The 24,846-nt window shown below is 63.7% G+C and overlaps 1 long non-coding RNA gene across 1 annotated transcript in view; it reads left to right on the top strand.

The window, feature by feature from the left end:
- The first annotated feature begins 5,909 nt into the window (after nt 1-5,909).
- The window catches only part of LOC109288122, a 24,362-nt gene continuing 5,425 nt past the window's right edge, over nt 5,910-24,846 (top strand). Inside the window, exons 1-2 of the long non-coding RNA XR_002095068.1 lie at nt 5,910-5,921; nt 24,805-24,819. This is a non-coding gene — a long non-coding RNA (uncharacterized LOC109288122). The remainder of the gene's footprint in view (nt 5,922-24,804; nt 24,820-24,846) is intronic.

The raw sequence follows: 24,846 nt of genomic DNA, 5'->3' as shown, positions 1-24,846 counted from the left end.
CCTGAGCCCAGCCTCGCTCTCCCCAGACTGCAGCCACCTGTGGCAGCTCCTGGCTCCAGGAGGGGAGACTCCTTCCCCTGCAAACAGCCAGGCAGCATGTCCCCCCAGCAAGCAAGGCAGGGCACCAACGCAGCTGGTGCGAGCTGGGGCATTGCCCTGCCCTCTCGTGCCATTCACCCCCTCCTTGCACAGCCGAGGTGCACTTGAGCTCATGGAAGCTTGTGCTTTTTATATCTCTTCCTTAGTTAGTCTGTAAGGTGCAAATCCACCTGCCTTCTGCTTAAGACAGCCAACCACCCCTCTCCCACCCCCACCACAGCACGGCGCCTGTGCCTGAGCTAGCCCGGAGCTGATATGGGGCCAGGGCAGAGACTGGCTGGGACTGAGGGGGCCCAGGCCCTGGGGAGGGGGGACGGGGTGGGTGAGATGCGCCCCGCGGACCCCAGCCAGGGGGAAGCCAGTGCATGCCCGGTTGCTGCTGCTGTGACCCAGGCAGGAGCCAGCCCTGCCGTAGGCGCCCTGCAGCTGTACCCACGTGTGCCCAGTGCTCCCCAGGGACCGGGAACAAGGGGATGGGGCACACTTGGAGGGGACAGGCACTATGGGGAGCGAGGCAGGGATGCTGTAGCACGTTGCCCGAGCCTGTCCCCACTGCGACTCCCTGGCTCACAGCCTGCTTGAATCAGGTGCGTTGCAAAGACCCAGCGCAAGCCGAGCCCTCGCCCCACGCACGCTGCCCATGGGACTACGTGCTCGGGGGCACCACAGAAAGGGAAACTCCATAATGGACCGGGCTGCTGGCCCAGCCTAGCGACCCGTGCCGCTGCGTGGCACCCCAGGAGCGGGTGCGTCCCTCCCCAAAGCCTCCGCGCAGGAGTCGGGCTTCTCTCTGCACCTGGCCAGGGCCTTGCTGGGGGCAGGGCACCGGGAGAGCCGTGCTCCCCATCTGCCAGCGTCCAGGACAGCTGTCCCACTGTGTCCCGGCCCAGGGAGTCCTCCGGCTGCGGCCGTGGTGCTGCCGTGGGCGGCAGGGACCAAGGTGGGGAGATATTCTTGGAAACTGTCACAGCGCAAAATAAAAGCCGGGAGATGAATGGACTGAAACCAGGTCAGCAGCGAACAATGGGCCGGCGGGGCCGACGCACGCGCCTGCTTCCCGCGTGACTCAGTCGATGTTTCTAAGGGAAAGGAAATAGCAAGACTTGGATTTCAGAAGCACGAAGATGCGGCCTGTTCGCATTCATCTCAGGGAACTTGCCCAAGAGCAAAACCTCGCGGTCAGCCAGGCAGGCTGTACCTGTCCATCCAGCGCGGCTCGCCCCTGCTCCGTCTGCACCACGCGAGACGCCTGCGTGGGGAAGAAACGTTACAGGCAAAGAGCTTGTCAACAGCCGTGCGCGGAAACAAATGCCGCTGCAGGCACCTTTCCTTTGGGAGTCAGGGGTTTGTGCCGTCGGGTCCCGTCGTGGAAAGCGCGGCGCGCTATGTGCGGAGCTCCTTCCAAGCATGCCCGAGGGGTGCGCGAAGGGCCGAGCAAGCCTGGCTTTATTTAACCATCTCACCGTCCTCCCACCCCGTGGGCTGTCATGGCATAATCACTATTTAAATAGCTTTGCAACCAATTGCTTCATTTAGGTGCCAGACTCTGCATATTTCCCAGCACAGCGAAAAGGCTGCTCCGATCCCCCAAGTGTCGTGTGTGTGTAGCACACTGGGGCCTTTTAGCCACGCGTGCAGAGCAACCTCACAGCCCCATCCTCACGCCCGGTTCAGCGGCTGTGGGCTGGGCCTGTGCTAGGGGGAGCGAGGGGCTGCCGTGGCCGTGCTCCCGCTGCCGGGCTCAGAGCAGCTTGAGCGCTTCCCGCCCTAAGCTCCAAAGCCTCTTGACACCCCAGGGATCTGCTGGCAGTGGCTCAGTGGCTCGGGTGGTGCCACAAGCAGCCTTAAGCGCGCGCAAGGGGCTTATTGCTCAGCAGCTGGGGGGAGGGGGAGCTACTGAGGCTGCTGTGATGCTCACCGCACCTCTACTCCCCACCTGCGGCACCAGGAGGGCCAGGGCAGCGGGTCCAGGAAACTGCCCCTGAGCTTGGGCAAAGGGAAGCCGTGCTGCAGGGAGGATCCCCTCTGGCACCTCCATGGTCCCTGCCCGGATGCTGCCCCGCTACTCGTGGCTCCAGGCAAGCAGCAGCTGGGAGCGGCGGGAGGGGAGCTGGTCTGCCCCAGTGCTCAGCGCGTCTGGCCTGCAGGGGCAGGACCTGCACGCGGCACGAGCAGCTGCACCAGCGCAGGCCTCTCGTTGCATCTTCCCAGCAGCCGGGCTGGGCCGGCTTCCCTGCCCCGCAGCGTGGGCGGCCCTGCAGTGCCCAGGACCAGGCAGGGCAAGGGGCTGGGCAGCAGAAGGTGCGGGGAGAGCTGGGGGAGAGCTGCTAATTTCACGCCATGGGTATGAACAGCCCTCTCTCCTTTTTAATGTCCCGACGTCCCGCTCTTCAAACCACCCCTTCTTCTGCAAGTCTGCTGCCCCGCAGCCACTCCTGGTGATGTCTCTCCTGCGGTCCGTTCTTCGCTCCAGCTACAAACCTTCCCTCAGGGGTGTCCTATGAACTCAGCCGTGCAGAAATGGGGCTGGCAGGGACCTCCACAGGTCACATCCAGTCCAGCCCCTGCCCGAGGCAGGCTCAGCCCTGTGCAAACCACCCCAGACAACCGTAGCCTAAGCCCCGGCTCAGCACAGACCGAACACCCGGACCTGCTGCAGGTCGGCAGCGAAGCATTGGAGGCACTGTCGAGAGGCTCGAGACAAGTAGGTTTTGGTTTCCAAATCTGGATAATAGCCCTTCATTTAATTAGCGTATTGGCAAAGCTTCTAGTTTCTCTCGACCTGGAGAGAAATAGGCGTTGTGCGGCATGTGTGCCCCCTTTGCAAGACTGAGATCCGCCCGTGCCTTCGCTGCTCGGCCCCTGCCCGTCACTCGCTGCCAGAACCAACCAGCCCGTTTCCTCGGGGCAACTTGCCCTGGCTTGCGAGCGCCCCGCGTCCTGGCCATGACGGCAGGGCTGGGCAGACACCCCAGCGCTGGCTGCAATCGCTCAGGCCCTGCGAGCGGTGCAACCACAGCTGCGCAGAATTGGGCACGCTCCCTGGGGCTGGGGGTGGCGTAGCTCACCTGTGCCAGCTCACGTGGGCCCTCAGACCTGGCAGTGGCCTGGACACAGCCCCTTGGCTTGCTCTGGGCAGGCTCTGGCCCTGCAGGGACCCATCCAGCCGTGTCTGTCCGCACTCCCCCCAAAGGGAGCACCGCAGTACAGAGCAAGCTGCAGCCAGGTGGGCGGGGGGCTCCTCACACGGGCACCCAGGGCCACCTCTCCCAGCTTAGCAGAAATCAGAGCCAGACCTTTGGTGGTGCCAATTGACACCAACTCGGAGTTTCACGCTCTGGGCAATGGTTCCCAGCTGCCCAAGGCTGGACCAAGTGGGGCAGGGCTCAGGTGCCCGGGCTGTGCCTGTGCCTCGCAGCGCTGACGTAGCAGCTGATACGGTGCCAAGGTACCGGCGTGCCAGCCCTTGTGCACACACGCAGGGCCCCCTACGCTCCGTGCAACGGCTGTGCGAGGGCATCCCTCTGGACCACGGGAACCCACCCCTCGCTCTGAGCCCTGGTGCTGCACGAGCACAAGCACCCGAGTGCGTGACGGCCCAAGGCACAGGGCTGGCATCGCGGGCTCAGGGCTCGGCCGGGCAGGAGGGCACAACTCCTGTCCAGGTAGCAGCTGCAAGAAATGCGCCCAGCCCGCCTGGCCCCGGCTGCCGGCAGAGTCTCAGAGGAGAAGAAATCACATCTCTAATTGAAGCTGCTGCTGAGGCATCGATCACATCAGCATACACGGTGGAGGATGAGATGGGCGGCGGCGGTGCAGCGGGGTTGCGGGAGCGGTTCGGACTCTGCCAGCCCGTGCCCTGCAGCGGTGATCGTGTCCCTGACCGCTGCAAAGCAGGCCAGCTGGGGCAGGGGCGGTGGCAGGGGGCAGAGACCGGCGGCTGGCTGGACAAGTTCCCTGTGTGGGCTGCCGCGCCTGCCCGCCATGGCACGTGCAGGACAAGGAGGGCCCGCTGCCCGTGGCCGTGTCAGAGCAGCCGCCGCCTTCGTGCCACAAGGCCCGGTGCGTGCCGTGCTCCTCACCACGTGAAAACCAGCTCCCTGCCAGCTCCCCGCTTCGCTCTGGGACAGCTGGGCCTTCTCGCCCCGGCTCTCGGGCTCAAACCCTCACTGCTCCTCCCAGGCCATCAGGTGCTGGGGGCAGAGGCCAGGTGATCTCGGTCGTCGCTCCCCTGGACTCGTTGTGCCAGGTCGCCCGAGCTCAGTGCCGTGCAGCGCGCCCCTGGCCGGCCGCCCCGCCCCGCGCGGGCACGGGAGGGATGCTCCCCGTCTGCTCCGTCCGTCCTGCACGACTTGCATTGCTCCGGGCCCCGGGCTCGTCCAGAGACGACGGCCCCGGCTGGTTCTGCCCTTTCCAGCGCCTCCTTGCCGGGTCTCCCACCCGTCGCTACCTGATGGTGCCGGCACCAAAGTCCGTGCAGGTGGGACCTGTCGCTTCAGCTCCACCTCGGCAAGCAGAGCACCGCTGCTGGGGCCTCCCGTGCAGGTGGGCATAGCTCATCCGGATGACAGCAGCCACCCCAGGGCCACGTTTGCCTTCCCTGCAGCCCTCCGCTGTGGCATGCATGCAGCCCAGTTACGAGCTGTCTGCCGGTCTGTGCTTAAATGAGGCAGCACACGGGGCTGGAGACTGCGTCAGAGCGGGCAGCCCACGCGCCGTGACCGCCTGTCGGGCTGCATGCATCTGTCCTCCCGCAGCCTGGGCTGGGACTGCGAGCTCCCGGGGGCAGGTGTTTGTGCAACGCGGGGCCCGCTCAGGGCAGGGGCTCTGGGCAAGGCAAGGAACAAACAGCAGCAATTTGGGCGTGAAGAGCTGGCATGGCGGGCAGGGCAGGCTGCAAACCCACTGCTCCCGGGAGCCGCACACCGCTGGGCACGTCCGGCTGCAGGCGCTGGCCCACGGGGCAGGTCCCAGGCGTGGGGCCACAGCACCGGCTACAGATACCAGGAGTGCGGCCACCCGCTGCCCTCGGCAGGAGGGGTCTGCGCTACCTTCGTCGCCGGGGTGGGTGGCTCCGGCTGAGCTGCCCGGGACTGCCCACGAAGACTGCACACAGCCTGGGGCAGAGACCCAGCGTGTGGCCCCCAGGGCAGCTTCCTGCCCCCACGGTGCGCACCCAGCACGGGCCCGGGCCCGGGCCCATCCCTCTCCGGGCACAGGCCTGACCTGCTCGTGGCTCAGCCCGTGTCCTGCCGAGGGCAGTGGGCAGACTCCCGCTGACACGCGCCGGGTCACGGCCAGGCCGAGGCGCTGCCTGCGTCAGGGGTGCGGCGCTGCCTCCGCAAACATCCCCCGGGGCGGGGCGCGACACGGCCCCTCCGGGGAGAGCGCAGCCGGCATGCGTGTGTTTGCACAGATGTGACCGCACTGTTTACAAACACCGCGGCGCTGACCCACTTGCGCTGCAATCTTATGAGTCACTGGCGAGCGGGCTCCTGGCCGCGTCCGAGGCCCGGCGAGCAGAGCCCGGCTCTGCCCCGAGCCGGAGATGCCAGCTGTGTTGCCAGGCCCCGTCGTGAGAGCAAACGCTCCCACGGTTCGTGGGAACCCTGCCTCGGCCGGCCCCTCGCTTCTGCCCGGGCACCTGGCACGGCCACGCCGGCTTGGAGGGGCCCAGCAGCTGCCCCGCCGTGCGCTTGGCTGCAGCGTGCGGCCCCCGGGCATCCCCTCTCGGCTGGGGGGTGGGAACAGCACCTCGTGCATCGTGCAAGGGGGGACCAGGCGACCCCAGAGGTCCCTGCCCGCCCGGGGACTCTGTCCCAGTGAAGACAGCAGTGGAGGAGGGGGGTTATTAACACCGTTTATCATCAGCATGCGTGTACAGAGAGCCGCTTGCCAAAAGACGTGTCTGTCCCATGAGACTGAGTTTGGCTGATAAGGGACACACTTAATGTGACAGACCTTTGATGTGGCATCAGACGAGTTTCATTAAGAAACTAGAAAGACACAAAATCAAGCGGATTGCAGCCGGGCTAGGAGCCGGGCCTCAGCGCAGCAGTAAACAGAGATGCTTTACTAAGCAGGTGCGTTTCTGCGGGGTCATTTCATATTTTTCACAGTGACCTCCGTGGAGCCAAGGGAGCTCAGTTGAGCCCCCCGCTTAGGTTGGAGGCCGGTGCTGGGCACCTCGGCAATAGCCCTCTTCATGCAGCTGGGAGTGGTGGGGACGTGACTGGGGTCAAGCCCCTTCAGCTGGCAGTGGACGGAGCAGCCCAACCCTGGGCATCGCATTCATAAACCCCACGTGGAGCCAGCACTGAAACCCCAGCCCAACCAAGCCTTGGGGCTGAGGGAGAAGGTGCGACAGACCACAGTGCCCCCGGCATCTGTGCCAGAACCGCACCACCAAGCACGCGTGGCGGGCGCACACGGGACCGTCCCCTCCCTGCTGCCTTTAGCATTGTGCTCGTCTCAGCGGCCCTGGCTGGGGCAGGCGGGGTGGTGGTGTCACCCTGCGGCCCTGCACAGCAGATCGTGCAGTACCAGTCTGAATACAATAGCCAGGGCCTGCTGCTCACACACGCGCCCCGCAGACAGCCGAGCTCCAGCCCCAGTGCTGAGGACCCGGGGCAGGACCTCACAGCATGCGCCCTGCCAGCAGCACAGAGCCGCTGGACTGGCCACGCCGGACCCCTGCGCTGCCAGGTGCGGAGCAGCGACGTGGGCAAGGGGCTATGCCAGCAGGGCCCAGCTGCCCACAGGCGATGCCAGCCCTCTGGCAGGGCGGGTGTCGTGTGGGACGCGGGTCAGGTGGAGCTCAGGCACTGCACCGTCCCGAGGACATTGGCCTGGTTGATCCCACATCCAGCCACGGTGAGGTGACCCACATCCCCCCCGCGGGCACGCCACCCCACTGAGCCAGCAGCGCAGCGCATCAGCCCGGCGTGACTAACACGTTATAAAAGCCTTGCCGAACAATAGCCGCAGTTTACATAACACCGGCAGCAGGGACACGGGCGGGCTGGAGGCTGCCAGTCCCCTGCTGTTATGTAGGACACGCATAACTGGCTGAGCCGTCCGGGGAGAGTGCCCTGGCACTACCCTGCCGTGGTGCTGCAGCGCTCGGCACAGACGGGGCGCTGTGCAGAGTAGCCCGCGGTGGAGGCGGCATGGCAAGGAGCTTGGGAGAGGGAGAGCCCGGAGCTGCAGCTCCTCGCCTGCCATGGCTGGTCGAGGAGCCTGAGGACCCACAGGGCCCCAGTGCTAGAGAGGGACCGTGGGCATCTCCCTGGAGGCCGAGCTCGGTCTGCTGGATGGCTGGTCAGGGACAGGGAGCCTCTCCCCTCTGCCACCTCGGTCTGGTCCTGCAGGCCCAGCTCACAGGCAAAGTGGGGCTTGGTGCCAGGCTGGCTGCCCTCAGTGCTGTGCGTCTGGCACAGAGGTAGCTACTTGGGCTGCTGCATGCTACAAAGGGGAAGAGGGGGGCACCTGGCTGAGCACACAGGCAGCCCCCAAGCTCAGGGACTAGCCAGGTGGATGATCTGGTCTGAGCTCTGTACCGTGCCAAGTGCAGCCGGCAACGCCGTAGCGACAATGCTATGGCACCACAAGGAGCCGCGGTCGGGCTGGGCTGGATTCCTGCCTCCACCAAGCCCCGATGGCACCATCGCAGCCTCGTCTGCCCGCCACCTCTGCCACAGCCCGGGGAGCGCTGCAATCTCGGCTGGCTTCTTTGCAAGAATTCAGGGACGGTTCCAGTTCCCCCTCCTCGCAGACCCACTTCCCAGTGATCCTCCATCCCCTCTTAGCAGTGCAGTATTACCCCCCTCCAAGTCGGATAAAGAGGCAAGAGACAGGTCTATAACCACCTTGTATTGATTTAACCCTAGGCATATAAATAAGCACTCGTCTCTATGCCTATCTGCAGCAGCACAACACCGATCCCCACCTCGACTGGCTTGAATTGCTGAGGTCTTCCCAAACTCCCCCCTGTTTATACCCCATATCTATTGAAATAAATGTTGTGATTGGTGTTATTCAAATGACTTGTTTCACTGAGGCTTTGGGACCTACCTGGACTGCACCAGCTTTCCTGCGGACTTGGCAGATTTCCCCTATCTGGGGCCTGCGTCCTTGGGAAAAGTGCAGCTCTGGGGGAGGCATCTCTCTCCCCCCCACCTGGGAACGCGACTTGCCACCTTCTGCTTCCATGAGGCCAGTTGCAAAGTCTGCGAAGGGTCACTCCGAGACAGGCTTTGTGGTCTGCCTTAACCGCATGTCTGCAACTTAGCTGGAGTGGAGTCGTTAGCAGGGTCATTAGCAGAGCTGCCTGAAAGTGGCCAAAGCTGTCAACAGGGTAAGGAAGCGTCTGGCCGCCCACGGACAGCCCCACTGTCATCAAAAGGCAACAGGGCCGTGGTTGCACACACTTTCCCAACAAGCATTATTCGTCTTGGCCGAGACTCTGAGTAGAGACTGGGAAAGCAGATTCTTATTCTACCTTCCCAGGCCACTGCTTGTGATTTAAATGCAAGGCTGTTGATTACTGATTGGAGACCAGCTTAAGCTCAGGTCACTTCTACCTGCGGTTTTGGCTGGGTCCGTAGTCTGCTCTGGCCAGCGTGGTCTATCGGTCACCGACCACGTCCACAGCCCCCAGCAGTGCGTGGGGGTGGCAGCTGGCCACGCAGGTCGGGACCGCGCTCGTTGCTGCAAAGCCACGCGTACACCTGCTCCAGTTTGGGGGATTTTTTAAAAGCAATGTTTGATTGATTCACCGTGCCACCGCCATCCTCCTTCCCGTGCCCACCACAGAGCAGCCTGTTCCTAGCACCAAGTCGCCTTCTTCACATGCCACGGTGCTAAGAAACCCAATGGCCACGGGGCAGAGGGCAGCAGCAGGCGGGTGGGCACGTGCTGCGCAGAGCCTGCCAGCGACCCGGATCACAGGGGTACCTTCCCACGCCAGCACGGCCCCCTCGGCCCTCTCCTCCTGCCCGGGCACCGCGCAGAGCACCGAGGCTTCCCCTGCAGCTGCACTCGCGGCCTTGCCCACCTCGCGGCTTGGCACCACTGCGCGATGCATGCTACCAGGCTGGGGCCAGACCTGTGGAGAGGGCTGTGGGCCCCTGTAGCTGGGGAGCTGCGGCAACTGGTTCCCCGGCCTGGGCAGTGGGAGGCTGTGCTGGGATAGCGGTCCGGTGGCTGCTGGCCTTGCCCGGGTAGGGGAGCAGCCCGAGTCCTGTGCCTACGCCACGGTGCCCTGCCACGGCACCTGCATGGGGCAGCTCAGCAAGGGGCCGGGGCTTGCTGCCTCAGGGTGCTCCTGCCATCGCAGAAAGTGCCAGCACCGCACTCGCACGTACACCCGCTGCTTCATGCTCCAAGCAGGATTCAGCCCTCCAATCCTCTGCAGGGACCTTGCACCTTCTTCAGCCCTGACAGCCCACGGGGTCTGCTCTGCTGCTGCTGGGCACCGCTGTCGGCCGCGGGAGAGACTTACTGCTGACTGTCTCTCCCCATGCAAGAGCTGGGGGTCCCATCACCACTAGCAGGTAGTAAGCTTAAAACTAACAACCTGGCGTGTCATTAAAGGTGGGACTTGTGGTCACCAGACGTGGCAGAAGCTGATAGCTCAGCCTGATTCAAAAAGGGGTTAGACACGTGCTTGGAGCAAAGGGGCGTCAGCAGCTATTGAGCAGGGAGTGAGGGACACGGCCTCTATATCAGAGCTGCCTGCACCTTCGATGGGCTGGTGCGTGCGAGGGAGACAGGAGCAGGGGAAAACCCGGGTCACAAAACACTCAGAGCAGCCTGCGGGTCCCGAGCCCCCCTACACAGTTGCGCAGCAGGAAGCGCAGCCCTGAAGCCACGCGCATGTTGCTGCTGGCCATGTCCCCCTGGTCGTGCTCAGCACCGCCGGCAGCCGGGCACCAGAGAGGTGGGAGCTCCCACGGGGGGGTGCGCCGGGCAGGGCCCTGGTCTTGCACGGCGGGGCTTCGGCTGCTTCACAGGAGCGGGGAGGAAGGGCTGCCCCGCTGGCCCTGGAGCTGGGAGACACCAGCCTCCAGCTGCCCGTTGTCAGGAGAGGGAAGGTCCCTGCTCTGGCGCTGGGTATTTTGGCTGGGGGGGGAGTCCCTTTGCATCCTCGCTGGTCGCACATCAGGAATGTGATAACTCATTCCCAGGTGGTGGTTAAACATCTTGTCAGCCTGGTTCCCCTGGGCCGCGGGAGGCAGAGGCTGCAGCAGGCTGCTCCCAGCCTGGGAGACAGAGCGCGGCTGCCTTGGCGCTCCTCCAGGATTGATAATCTCCCTGCCTTGTCCGCCTGGCAGCAGAGCCCAGGCCTGGGGCGACGGGCAGGGCAGGGCAGGGTGTCCCAGCCTCCGGCGCCGGCAGCTTTACCCTTCACGCATTGCATGGTCGAGGTCCCCAGCCCAAATCGCCTGCGTGCAGCATCGCTGCCGGAGGCCTTGCCCCCCATGAGCGACAGCACCCATGGGGCGCAGCACAGCAGCCATGCACGGCTGTGCTGCAGCTGTGGGCGCTGGGATGGCACCAGAAATGCAGCAGCTGCAGGCAGTTACCCAGCTGCCTCTTCGCCAGGTGCCAAGCTCGTATCCCGCGGCTCGTGGGGAAGGCCAGGGGTTTGCAAGGGCCATCGGCCGTCTGGCCTCACCTTGGCACTCGCTGTCCACAGGACTGGCACGGCCGTCTCCACCCCACGCCACGGCGGGCCTGGCTCGGTCTGCCCATGCAAGCGTGGGGTGACTTGTCCAGCAGCACCGGGGCAGGTGGGAGCCCAGCAGCCTTCGTCGCCCATCGCCGTAGCTCTGCCCCCGCGCTGTGCACCGCGGGCAGGCTCGCGGGGCGGTGCGCGTGGCCGGCTGCGTTGGGGGTGTGGGCTGGACAGGAACACGGCTCTCGGTGCGGACTGGGGGCGCGGGGAGGAAAATGACCCTGCACAGGCTCGTCCACTGTGCAGTCCCGTGATTTTCTGTGTGGTGGTGCAAGCACGTGAAGGGCTGAATTGGGTCCTCACCCAGCCCCACCTGCCCGGCAATGCCCGTCACCAGCCCTGCTTTCCTCCTAGGAAACGGTGAGAAGTCCAGGACCAGACTCCCCCCCAGCTCCCAGCCCCAGGCCAGTTACGGGGGCCTCCAAGGCCTCAGGGAGCAGCTCTCCGACAGGCCGAGCAGACGCCCACGTCCGAGCCTGGAGGGCGGCTGCAGGGGAGAGCGCCTCGGGGGTCCCGCGCAGGACTGTCCGTCTGTCCCCGGGGCCAGCGAGACGCATCGCTTGCCAGGCCCGCAAAGCTCAGTCCTGACTGGGGGCCTGGGGTACAGACTGTCACACTCATGGAAAGGCCTGCCCCACCAGCTGCCGGGGGGATGGAGCTAGGCTGGGGCCCTGTGGTGTCCAGGGCAGGTCGAAAGCATCCGCTCGCCTGCAGGGAGCAGTGGGCAGCATCCGGTCCCTGCTTGGAAACCGCGGCAAGGGGAACAGGTCTCTCAGCTGAGGGCTGCGAGCTTGGCGCCGGGAGCGTGCAGCTTTTGCCCTTTCAGCAGGACAGAGCTGGAAGCAGCAGCCCGTCTGCCAGCGGCCGAGCGCAGCAGGTCCACGCTCGTGGGCAGTGTCTGCGCGGACCCTTCAGGCGCAGCGCAGGGCACCAGGGTGCAGCCGCCCGACGAGACGATGCGACAACACGTGTGAACTCAGCATCCTGCGTGGGCGAGCGCTCGCTGCCACACCGAGACGGCGCTGCACCCGCGATGCAGGAGCGCTGCGGTGCCCCGGGCACGGCAGTCCCGGTGCTGGGGGGAAAGCGGACTTCTTCCAGCTGCCGCCGGCTCTTCTCGGCCCGTGACCCCGAGGCCACAGCCAGGCAGGCTTCCGGGACAAGCAGGGAGGGGAGCGGCTTTGCTGTCTGGTGCCAGGAGGAAAGGGGCCTGTCTGCTCCAGGCTGGCACCCACAGGATGGCTCCCAGCCCGCAGCACACACACACTACTTCTGGAGATGGGTGTGGGACCTCGATGCCCACCTCTGCCCGTGCGGCTCCACTGTTACTCCTGCCCTCCGCGCTGAAGCCAGCAGGCAGCAGGGCCCTGCTATCCACCCCCCAGGGACACCACCTCCCCAGCCCCTCGGTGCCGGGAGCCTCAGCAGCGAGTGATGGGCAGGGGCCAGGGAGGCACCTGGATGCCCGCAGGATAATCCTCTTTGCATCCTGCTCAATGCCTGCAAGCAGCTCCTGGGAGAAACTGCACCCTCCAACAGACTCCAGCATTGCAAGAGGCCCGTGACACTCAGCGTGTGCGTGACAAACACCCCCAAAGTGCCCCGGTGCCCAGCAGAGGCCAGCAGGCGGGTGGGGAAGAGCTGACTAGAGCACCCAGAGCACTGGGGCTGGCTAGACTCGCCCCTGGAAGAGCTGCAGCTGCCCCAAACACAGGGCCATGCCACCCTCGACGCTGGCATGCATCACCCCTGCCAGTCCCACCCTGGCTGCTTCTACAGCACCGAGCTGCACGCAAGGCCGTCCATCTCTAGTGCTGGCATCTACGAGGGCCAGGCCCAGCGTGCCTGAGGATGTACCTTGTTGGCAGCCTGGGACCCTCCCTGCCTTGTCGGCTCTTGGCCCGGGTGGGGTGCAGCTCTCCTCGGGGACTCGGGGCTCAGGGATGCCCAGGCACGGCCACAGCACCAGAGCTGGCTGCACGTCCCTGGCGTTTCGGGCTGTGAAAGCAAGACCTGAGAACCAGGGGAAGCAGGCAGGTAACGTCTGCTCTGCGGATCGGGGTAAACTCTGTCCCGCCACCTGGGTAACTGGGAAGGGGTCTGCGGGCAGCCCCGGCAGACGCCGAGGCATGCGGAGAGGGCCAAAGCATAGGAATAGAAATACTATCAAATGGCCATAAAAAGGGTCCAGGATAACCCCCAAACAGCGTACCCCCAAAGACATTCGAGCACCCGGGCTGCGTGAGCAGAAGGAGCCCCCGTCGGGAAGCAAGGCTTACGTGCCAGGAGCCCGACGAGGACGCCAGGCAGGGTAGCAGTCTCTCGGGCCTTGCTTCCCAAAGGGACTGCAAGGGCAGCCTGGGCGGCTCGCTGCCGTAACCGCGTCAGCTCGCACGGCCGGCGGGAGCACCTGGCCGGCGGCATCTGCACTAGCCGCTGTGCGCAGAAGGCCGACAGCAGCCTGCGTGGCGAGGGGGGCTGGCTCGTGCAGACTCCCTGGCCTCCTCCAGCCCCTGCCCCCGGGTGCTACAGCCCCGGCCGTCCCCCCGTGCCTTCGCTGGATCTTACCACGTTCTTTCGTGCCTAAAAAACCCCTCGCCAGTGCCCCCCGGAAAGCTACGGACGGTTCGGCATCGGACAGAGGCATGCTTATCAAGGCGTAAAGGGTGGCAGTGCACCGCTCAGCACGGCCCCTTCTCCGTGATGTGACTTACGCAGCGGGGAACTTCTGACAAGTGGAAGCTAAAGCCATGGTAAAGGGCCCCTCTCCCGTGAGGGCTCATCTGCTGGGGGCTGGCCCCCACTTACCATGGGGTAAGGGCACACGCACACACACACACACATACACAGAGCCCCGCATACCGCACGTGACACTTCTTGTACGTCTGTAGCCCCGAGCTCCAGACCATTCACAAGCTTCTGCCACGGCTGTGCCCACGTGCAGACCCCCCAGAGCATCCTGTTATTTGAGCTCGAAGGCCCCTGGGCACTGCTGGAATTTCGGATCGCAGCAAAGCATTGCTGGAGGAGACCTCGCAAGATCACCCCGAGTCCAGCCCCTGCTCGAGTCAAGACCAGCCCTGCCTGAACCAGCCCCGTGCCTGCCCCACCTGCTCTTGCACGTGTCCAAGGACGGAGATCCCCCGCTTCTCCAGGCGGCCGTTGCCACGCTGGACCCCCTCAGCCAGAAAGCTCCTCGTCACCTCCGTCGTCACTGTCCCCTGCTGCAGCTCGAGACTGCTACACCTAGTCCTGTCCCCTGCAGCCATCTCCAGCCTCTCTGTCACTGCCCAGTTGCTGACCGTTATCAAATCTTTCAGCCGGTGCGCATACACCGTGCTGCCCAGGCCCCCCACCCCGAGGTGGCCGTTGCCCTCCTACGGCAATGAGCGTGTTGACGACCTGGCAGCTCTGCACTCTGCCTGGGCCGTCGCAGGCCGTGCCGGTTTCCGTCGTGCTCTTGCTCGGCACGGCGGCTGGGCCTGTGATGCTCTTGAAAGCTCCTGCTGCGGCAAGGTGACGTCTGCCCCGAGCGCCAGCACCGTCTAGGCAAACCCCCGGGGGCAGGCGCGGCTCCTGCCAGCACCGAGCACCACTGCCGGGAAGCTGGGGCCGTGTGGGCTGCAGCTGCGAAGCTCTTGCGTGCCAGCAGCGCTGCGCGGATGCCAGGCTTTGCTGGCAGGGAAATCTTGCAAAACAACTCTTCCCCCGCAGCACCGACACTGCTGTCCTGGCAAGCTCGCCCGGCGCTGACGGGCCTCTGGCTGCAGCTCCCGAGCGCAGCCGGGCGAGCGGGGATCTGTGACCAGGGCCAAGAGCAGCTACCCTGGCAGGAGCGATCCGCGGTAACGGAGCAGGTGCTTTTGCACCAGGGCTGAGGCGGGCGCGGGAGCTTTCTTTTCCAGGCCTGGCTTCACCCACAGCACAGCCGGTCCCGCTCCTGGCTGACGAACTGTATGGGCAGTGGCTTGAAAGCAGCATCCTCATTAGTGTTGTTTTTTATGGAAACCCAGCAAACGGAGCTCTTGGAAGCCTCCCTCGATGATGATGTCTTCCTTATTTATGCCACTAGCATTGACTTAGAAATCCCAGAGCCGTGGGGCTTGAAGGGAGCTCCAGAGGCAGGGTCAGCCGTGTTCAAACCAGCCCAGACACATCCATCATCTAGTAAAACATGCATCTTCTTAGTAAAATGACCCTCTAGCCTGACGCAGCACAGACATCACACCCGAACCTGCCACAGGTAGAGGAGAGGAACCGTGGTAGCCGATGTCTTGCTTCTATAAAAGGCTGTTCATATACGCGCAAGAGACCCCCACTCAGGCAGAGGCTGTGCCCCCGCTCCAGAAGAAGGCAAAAGCCCCCCGTCCAGACCAATCTGGTTGAGGAGGGGGATGGGGGAAATTCCCTCCTGACCCCAAATATGGTGTCGGCCTGGCCCTAAGCAAGGGGACAAGACCTCCAGCCAGGAGCACCAGCACAGCCCAGCCCATCCCCATCCAGCACCCAGCATCTCTGGGGGAGGCTTGAAAAACACACCTGACACACGCAGCATTTCCAGCGGTGGAGATCTCCCAGCTTCTCTAGGTACCTGTTGCAAAGCTGGACCCCTCAGTCAGCAAGTTGCTCCTCATCACCAACCCCGGTGCTCTGATGCCAAGTTGCTTCAAGGCTGAGAGTCCTCCAGAGCCTTCCCACAACCCCGTGTGAGCCCAGGAGGGCAGACGAGTTCTCACTAGGAAGGAAGCGCAGAGCGGCTCGGGTGGGCTCGGTGCTGTACGAAGGACCAGGAGCATGCTCCCAGGAGCTGCGGAGATGCACGCGGGTGGGCGCGGGGCCATGTTGTGTGCATGCACCTGCCAGGCCGAGGTGCGAGGAGCGGGCAGCTGGGAATGGCACCGAGGTTCACCTGCCCACGGCTGGGCAGAAGGTCAGGCACCGCCGTGGCGCATCGGAGCCCCAGTCTGGGCACAGCGCAGGATGCCTGGCCCCGGGCAGCAGCTTTCTCCAGCACCGAATCCATGGAGGAAGGATGGTGTGAAAGAACTGAGCCGCAAAACCCACAGGTCCTTTCAGATGGAAACTGGCATCCAGAGACCACGGCGCAGAGATGAGGCAAAGGGCAGTCACGCAGGCAGGAGGATTTGGTGTCTTCTGCCATGATCATGTCGCTATTTATTAAAGGGACAAGTCCATGGAAATCTACCCGAGTGCCCCCACCCCAGAGGAGATCTGCACCTCGCATTGTCACCGCGAGAACGCAGGCCGTACCCTTGCAGAGAGGCCCCGACCCAGCAGACTTCAGTGGCTCCCAGTGATGTCCTAGCTGCAATTCAAGGTGCTGGTTTTTGACCGATAAGGTCAAAGGTTTTCTGCTGCACCCCCAGCAAGGAGGGGGCGCAAGCCTGTCCCAGCAGGCTGCCTCGCAGGCTGTGCTCCCAGAGCTGGTCCCCAATACCCCTGGGGGGCAGGGCAGAGGGGCGGGTGGCCGTAGCAGCTGCCCCTGCTGCTCTAGCTCTGAGGGGCTCGTTTGGGACTGAGCCTGTGAGACCCACCTGGAGCTGATTGCTTGGGTGGTCTCTGCTGCTCATAGCAGGCCTGATCCTTCTGCTCCACCTGATATTGTTCCATATCTCCATCAGCGACCTGGAAGACGGGAGGGATTACCCTCAGCAAGTCTGCAGATGACACCGAGCCGGGGGGAGCAGTAGATACGCTGGAGGACAGGGCTAGGATTCAGAGTGATCTGGACAAATTGGAGGATTGGGCCAAAAGAAATCTCATGCGGTTCAACAAGGACAGGTGCAAAGTCCTGCACTTAGGACAGAGCGATCCCCTGCACCGGGGCAGGTTGGGGGTGACGGGCTGGGCAGCAGCTCTGCAGAAAAGGACCTGGGGGTGATGGGACAAGGAGTTGAACAGGAGCCAGTGTGCGCCTTTGGTGCCAGGAAGGCTACGGGCATCCTGGGCTGCATGGGCAGGAGCGCTGCCAGCAAATCGAGGGCAGTGATCCTTCTCCTCTATTCGGCACTGGGGAGGCCACATCTGGAGTCCTGTGTCCAGCTGTGGGCCCCCACCACAGAAAGGATGTGGACAGATTGGAGAATTGGTAGTGAACATGGTTCAGGGGCTGGGCACAGGTCTGGTGAGGAGAGGCTGGGGGAACTGGGCTGATTGAGTCTGCAGAAGAGAAGGCCAAGGGCGGTGAGATTTGATAGCAGCCTTCACCTCCCTGCAGGGGGGCTGCAAAGAGGATGGAGCTGGGCTGGTCTCAGTGGGGGCAGATGACAGAAGGAGCAGTGGGCTCAAGCTGCAGCAAGGGAGGTTTAGGTTGGATGTTAGGAAAAACTCTCACGAGGAGGGTGGCGAAGCACTGGAACGGGTTACCCAGGGAGGTGGTGCAATCTCCATCCTTGGAGGTTTGAAGACCCGGGGAGACAAAGCCTTGGCTGAGATGATGCAGTTGGGGCTGGTCCTGTTTGGAGCAGGGGGCTGGACTAGATGCAACCTCCTGGGTCCCTTTAGCCCTCGTTGTTTATGATCCCGTGAAGCCGTGGAATTTGCGGGGAGCAGCTGTTTCCCCCGTGCTTACCAAGCCTCCTTTGCCCTAGCAGGTGAACAGCTCATGAACACTAGCGAATGCATCACCCCCACTTTACAGTGTGGAAACTGAGCTCTGAGCTCCTCATCCTGCACCACTGAAGCCGGTAGGAGCTTTAGCACTGCCTGCGGGGAGCATGGGATCAAGCCTGGAGATTAAGTGACTTGCCTAAGGGCACAAAGAGGAACTGTGGCAGAGCAGGAACTGGATGCAGGCCTCAAGGCCCGGTCCAGTGCCTCCTCAACAAGACCATGCTCCCTGCCACCTTCAGTAGCTGAAGCTCAGCTCTCCATGGGCTGATGACCTGATAGAAAGGCTCAGTGAGCTGCCTGTGGGAAGAAGCTGTTTTTCAGAACAGGAGACCGTGCAAATACAGCTGAAGACTCGGAGATAAGGAAACGTGACCGGTGAGCCTGCCGCAACCCAGGTCTGCAGCGCTGCCCTGTCCACCTGCATCCCTGAGGGGCACCGCATGGCCCAGACAGACCGTTGCACCTGTCTGGTAGCAAAAGCTTCCCTCGCAACAAGCTCATAATGGCTCCAGCCCACAGCCCCGTCTGCATTAACATGCAAATTGCCTCGTGTTGTGCTCCCCGTCGCCTCGTCCCTGTTTTTTGTGCTCGCTGTTCCGAGAACATCCGCCACCGTAATAACAGCACTGCAAATTAGCGTGCCATCAAGCACTCTGTGCTGTTGTCTGTTCCTTGCGGATATTTTCCTTCTACTGTCCATACGCCTCAGAATTGCTTTGCTTTTTATAGCCCAAATTGTGAGTTGGAGCAGAGGAGACTGTGCTGCAAGTCCCGTTACGCAACGCTGTGTTGCAATCCCGAGAAAACAAGTTCTGCTTTTTGACAATTACCAAACCACTTCATCGAGCAATTTCACTGTGTCTGCACTTTGTTTGCAGTTAATAACGCTCCTTGGAGGGGGAGACAAGAGCAGCCTTCGTGTGCAAGTTGCTGCTGGTTGCCGCTTCCTGGAGGAGGAGGAGAAGCTGCCTCCCTCCCTGAGCTGCTGGGAACGGCGTGCCGTGACCCGTGTCCGTGCCCAGCGCAGCCCGGGACCGTCGCAGCTGGAGATGCGCCTGCCCCACACCTGCAGCCCTGGCCTGGGACAGCTCCAAGCAGGCACCTGCCTCCTGGTCCACGTTTGGCAGCCAGCGTGCAACATAGAGGCTTGAATCCCAGTGTCGTGGGGTTCAAAACCCAGAAGCCAAGTGCAATTGGGTCCGTTTTGGCCTGAGCCGCCCGCAGGTCTTTTGGGGGTTTCACACCAACCCGAGTCAGTTTGTACAGCTTCAAAGTCCAGCTGTGCTCCCTGCTCCACACCAGTGAAACGTAGCGCTGGCATCGCTATGTTCCCCTTGCAACCTGCCCCTCGGCTCAAACACCGCAGAGCAAGTCCAGTGCGGGGAGCAAGGGAACGTGACGGGCCAGAAACTAGAGAAAATCACTGCGCGACTCCCTGGAAAGCCCCGAGTGAGGAGTTGCATGTGCTTCCTCTTGCATGCTGCTGCCCCGAGAGCAGCGGGCAAGCCCAAGGATAACGGTGGGGAAGGACGCCCCGTCCTGAACCGCATGCCGGCAAAGGGCCAAAGCTGCCATCCCATTCACACGTCCGTTCCCAGTGATTACGCTGCACGCAGCGACGGTCGGGAGAGGAAGAGTAATTACTGCTGTCCGGCGCTGGGGACAGCTACTCGGCCCGGCCAGGGCACACGTTGGTTCTGAGCGCCACGCGCGTCTGCCAGCCTCAGCGCCCCGGGACCCGGGACACCACGGCCCCGTGGAGGGGAGCGCTGCGGAGGTCTCCCCCTTCCAGGAGGAAGGGGCAAGGCCCCAGCAATGCCCCCTCTCCCGATCCCCTGGGGGACGAGGGCCGGGGGCAGCTCCCCTTCCCACGCCCTGCGGAGGGAGGGTCCAGGCAGGAGGGAGACCCTGGCAAGCAGCTACAGGCACAGGGGAGGGGAGCCAGGGCCCTGGAGAGGCCAAGCTGGCTCCGGACAGACATGATGGAGCCAGGTCCGTGAAGCCGCCTCCTCTCCATCTGCCCAGGGCTTCATCTCTGGCGGGGGCAACACTGACACCAAGGCCACAGGATCCCAGGAGGACTCTTGGATTTGCACTGGCTGCAGCCAGGAGAGGAGTGCGATGCGCCCCGGGCCAGCCCGCCAGCCCTGCCACGCGGCAAGAGCCCCAGCACGGGCCACGGCACGACGCAGCTGCACCTGCACTCACCTGGTGCTCACACAGAGGCAGTGGGGTGCTCGCTCCTCCACACACGCGGCCACGGTGGGGGTGGGAGCCCCGCAAGCGGCACAGAGGCGTCGGGGCGAGTTTGGCTGCAGACTCTGCACAGACTCCTCCCGTCGGCCTGCGAGCCGTGCCCAGCAGCGAGGGCGCCCGACGCTGCCCTGTCCTCCCCGCCTGGTACCGAGAAGTGATGGCAAAGAGGAGGACAGGCCCCGAGGGCACCTGGACAGCCGTACCCCACCCCAGGGTGCGGCGGGGCGGCTCCTAGGGCCTGCCCGGTGCTGGGAAGCCCCGGATGCAGAGATGCCCCCTGGCAAAGCAGGAATAACTGGAGCAGCTGCTGCAGCGTCCCGTGGGCTCAGGGAGGGGGCACCGCGCACCCCTGGGCAGGGGCAGGTGACAAGCCGTGGTGCCGGCAGGGGAGAGCCCGGCCCAGCCGCCTGGCCAGAGCCAGTCGGCCCTCGTGACCTTTGTGGAGGAGGCGCGGTGCCGGCAAGGCGGAGGTGAAATCCGGTCCCGGCGCAAGGACCCCGAGCCAGGCAGGCTCCTGGCACCCCCGACTCCCAGGCACTGCCGGGGGCACGGCCCGTGCGCTCACCACAGGCACCGCTGTGCACCCGTGCCTGCACGCCCGGCTGGGGTGACCCCGTGCACACGCACGCACTCACGAGAGCGGGACGGGGGACACGCGCCCCTCGCTCCACAGTCCGACGTGTCCGTGGGCTTGTCGGTGCGTTTCACGGCAGACTCCAGGGCACCGCGCGACCCCAGGGCTGGGCTCGTCCCAGCTCCAGGAACGGCTCACGCTGGAGAATGGAGACAAACACGCCAGCTGGGCCAGGACCGAGCCGCTCCATTGTGTGGGTCAGGTTCAGAGCAGACAGCCGTTAGTGCCATAATCTTGATCCTCAGCTTTATTCAGGCCCTTCCTAGTTTCCTCCATTTGTTTCGCTCGGGCTCTTTCCGGGCAGCAGAGGCTTTGTTATGTCTGTGTCTGTTTGGAGAGCGATAATTCCCGCGGGCGCGGACAAAGACAATCCCGCAGGCCTAACCTGTCCTGACTCTCGCCACCATGACTGATCGCTTCGTTGCAGCCGTGCATATCCTGGAAAACTCCCTGGAGCCAAGCTGTGCCGCAGGAGGGTGCGTGGGAGACGCTGCTCCATCTGCACGGCAGCCCGTGGCAGGGCGGTGAGGAGCATGGGTCCGGCGGGCGGGGGAGTGGTGCCCGATGGCTCCATGCCCTCAAGCAGCAGAGACCGAAGCATGCCGCTCTGCCAGACCGCCTCCTTCGTGTGCGCCAGCTCCCGGTAGCCCACGAATCTCTGGTGCGTGGGTCAGGGGGGGTTGGGAGCCAAAGGGATCAACCAGTAAAATACAGCCCAAACTCGTCCTTGGTGCGGCTGTGCTGAAGGCAGCAGGGTGCCACCGGGGACGGCTCTGACCCCCTGTGTACTGAGAACCTGCTCCGGAGTGGGGCAGGTTACAGCAGTAGTGACCCAGACCTCGGTATGAGGATGTAGCCCTTGGGGAACGCAACGGCCACGGGCTTAGAGACAGACACGTTAGGCCCTTCTCCGCTGTCCGAACATGATCAGGAGCGCGGAGCAGCAGCATGCAGCATTGGATGTCCCTGTTCTTGACAGGCCATCCCTTCCTCTTCCCAGACGTGCCTAACAAGACCCGACACTGGAGAGCGGCGGGCTGTGCACGGAGATTGCCATCTGCATCGCACGACTGGCACAGATGCTGCCAGGACCAGCGGTCTTCGCCGCGACTGAACAACTCTCACGGAGGCCTCCTGCACCACCCACAAGAAGTGATGCATCTCCCATCCCTGCAGGTGCCCACAGAGTCGGATCAAGCTGCTTTCCTTCAGACCTGTCCGTGCACCCTAGAGCTGTGCTACGGGGACGTCTGATAAGATGAAGAGGCCCCTGCCACATGTTACATACATTGCAAAATTGACTCATTGACCATGCAATAAATATAGACTGGCCACACGTGCAAAGTAATGATCGTGCCATAAAAATGCCCATGCAGCTATAAAAAGAGCCAAGTAGCTACAGAGTTAGTGCTTGAACGTGTGGAATGACTTTGTAGCTGGTTTCTATCCTGCTTTCATTTGAATGTGTGGCAGGGCCGTGCAAGCTCTTGGAAAGGGCGTCCTTGCCAATGTGGGCCGAGCCCTTGTAACACTCCTCCGTGCCTGGCCTGACAGTTGCACATCTGCCTTGCTCCGTGGCATGCAGGTCTGTCCTGTGTTGTGCTTCGAACAGACGCAGGAGCGCAGGAGGCAGAGGCTTCCCGAGACGGGATCGGGCTGACTAACACCTGGGCCTGGGATCTAATAAAAAGAGAAGAGCTCTCCTTTCTCCTCTCTGGCTACGGCCATGCCTGGCTCACCTCCTCTCTCCCCCAACACGTGGTAGCAGATGAGCTGCACCAGCATTGATGCTATGCAGGGAGCGTGGCGTCCCCGCTCGTCTGCCACTCGCAGGACGTTCTTCCAGAGCGAGGCAATGCCTGCAGCTCTCTCACAGCCTCCGAGAGGGCCTTTCCCCTGCTGCCACCACAGCCAAGCCCCTGGCATGAACAGGAACCGTCTGGAGGCTCGTCCTTGCAGAAGAAAATAGAAGTGTGCTGCCCTGGTGCCCAGGAGGAGGCTGCGGGCCAGGCATCTCTGCATCCATCAGGTGCCAAGATGCCCCCAGGGACCGGTGACTTTTGGCTGGTCATTAACCCCCTCCAAGCTGCACCACAAAGAGCAAGCTGAGCCCAGGCTGCAGCTGGGCACCCTGCAAGAGACATGGGTGGGCGACTGCAAAGCTGCCGACTTCTATCCCCCACGGTGCCGAGGACGGGGCAGTGCTAGAAGGTCCCTGGAGCCCTGCAGCTTTCTGAGAGCCGGGGCATGGGGTGAGCCCTATGGGTGCAGACACAGCGGCGCCCGGGCCTCGAGTTCCCTTCCTCCCCCAGTCCCGAGACCTCCTGGGGTCTTCCCAGCTGTATCATATGTGCTGTGGTGGCTGCAGGGACCCTGGGGACTAGCCCTGGGCTGGCCCGCCTGGGCCAAGGATCACTGGGCGCTAGGCCATTTCACCCTCCGCTCCGCGAGCAGCCCTGGGCTGTGAGCCGGGGCAGGCGACAGGGATGCTGGGGGCTGTGGGGACGGAGGAGGACCCGTGTTCTGGGCTACACGCATCTTACCTCCCGCCGTGGGCTGTGAGCCTTGTTGCCCCTCTGCCCAGGACACGCGGGCCTGATGCCATGCTGCACGAGCTGCCGGGGGCTGCGGGGTGCTCAGCCTCAGGCGAGATCTGGCTGGAGCGTGGAAGGGCTTTGGGGCAGAAGGGGCTGGGCTCCCCGCCCGGCGGCCGTGTGAGAAGGGAGCCCATCTCCAGCCTCTGCCCCTGCATGGTGCTCCCCTTCCCAGTGCTCCCAGCCCAGTCCTTCCCGGAGGCAGCCTCGCAGGGTTCGAGCCAGCAGCGCTGAGCCAGGCCTGGCCCCGAGAGACCCCGGTCTGCTCCAGGGGTAACGCTGGGGCTTCCACCCACGTCTCTGCTGCACCCCAGCCTCTGCCTGCCCCAGCGTGCCCGCCCCCGCCCCCGCCTGCACCGCCCGCCTGGCAGCTCAGCCGGCGGCAGGGAGCCGAGCCTGCTGTGAGGACCAGCATGGGCCCCCCAAGCCCCAGCTGCTCCTGGGGCCTTACCCCTTTGCTTCTCCAATGCCCACGGCTCTGATGGCCTGGCTCTCTGCTCCCCTGGCACTCAGCCGGGAGCAGCGGTAGGGCTCATGCGCCCAGCTGTGAGCCAGAGCGAGGCCTCAGTTTGCTGACTGGGCTGCCTGGGGCCAGCACTTGCACACCCGCGGCCACAGCCCACCGTCTCCAACGCTCGCAGCTAATTAGCCATTGCTGCAAACACTCCTCGCATGGCAATCCTCTGCCAGAGATCAGCAGGGGCTGACGGTGGGGCCGGATTCACACGGGGGAGAACAGAGAGCCATTGGCGGGGTAACGCAGTGCTGGGCCGTGGGGACGCTGGCAAGGGAATGCTCTTCCCCTGCCCCTGGCATGTTTGCATCAGTGTTTTGCAGAGGCAGCCAGGTGAAGGCTAGCAGCTGCAATGGATGCACCTGGGCAGAGCTGCTTGCTCTGCTTAGCTCAGGTGTGGGCCATCAGGCCCTTCCTTGCAGGGAAGGAGGCACCTGGGAAGCCTCTTTTGCTCACTCCTTCCCCCTGCCTGTGCCGGCCTCGCAGGACCGTGGCTGCCCGGAGGCGCGCTGCGAGGTGCTGAGGGGCGAGCGTGGCGCGGCGCGGCGCGGGGCTGTGTATTCACATTCTCTGCCAGGCTCCCTCCTTATTAGCAGAGACTGGAAATGTAATGATGATAATTAAGCTAAATCATCCCCTTCCTAGGGAGCTTCACATTATTTATAACAACGTGGCGGCTTGAATCTTTTAACCAGTCCCTGCCCAGGTTGCAGCATGCCCTGCCCGTGAACAGTGGTTCACACGGGCACACGGGGGCTCGACAGTGACTCCAGCGAGTCCCTCGGGCACGGGCCGGATTGGCAGGAAACCGTGGCATGTCCGAGAGGCAATGTCTGTAGTCAAAGGGGCTGTTCCTGACAGACATGGGGCTGGAGCCGGGGGTTGCAGCACTGCAGGGGACAAGACGGCTGCACGCTGAGGCCACGGCCAGTCCCCGCGAGGCCTTGCAGCCTGCGTGTGCCCTGTGCTGTGGAGCTGGGTGGAAAGGGGCCGGGCATGCCTGGCACCTTGCGGGAGGTAGCACTGGAGGCCGAGTCCCAAGCAGACCATGTCGCCGGCTGTGACCGCTCCTCCGTGCCACTGGCCAGGGTTCACCTCAGCTCAGAGGGCAGGGGCTGCTCATGTGGGTTGAGCTGATGATGGAGCGGAGCCAGTGCAGAGCCACAGCTCGCATACGGAGGGAAATCCTTGCTGCGCACTGAGCAGAGACTCTGCCGGCAGAGATGGGGACGGAGCAGAAGTAGCATCTCCCCATCATACATACAGTGAGCCAGACTCTCCTGCTGTTCCCTGGAGAGCGCCGGGAGCCGCACGCCACATGCCCTTATGCAGACAGTGCAAGGAAAAGGAGGTGAGCAGCCCTCGGTGGTGAAAGAAC

The sequence above is a fragment of the Gavialis gangeticus genome, unplaced genomic scaffold, assembly GCF_001723915.1.
Source record: "Gavialis gangeticus isolate Ggan-Ray unplaced genomic scaffold, GavGan_comp1, whole genome shotgun sequence".
In the NCBI taxonomy this organism is placed as follows: Eukaryota; Metazoa; Chordata; order Crocodylia; family Gavialidae; genus Gavialis; species Gavialis gangeticus.
The sequence above is the reverse complement of the archived record's forward strand: the minus strand, read 5'-3'. Positions and strand labels throughout refer to the sequence as shown.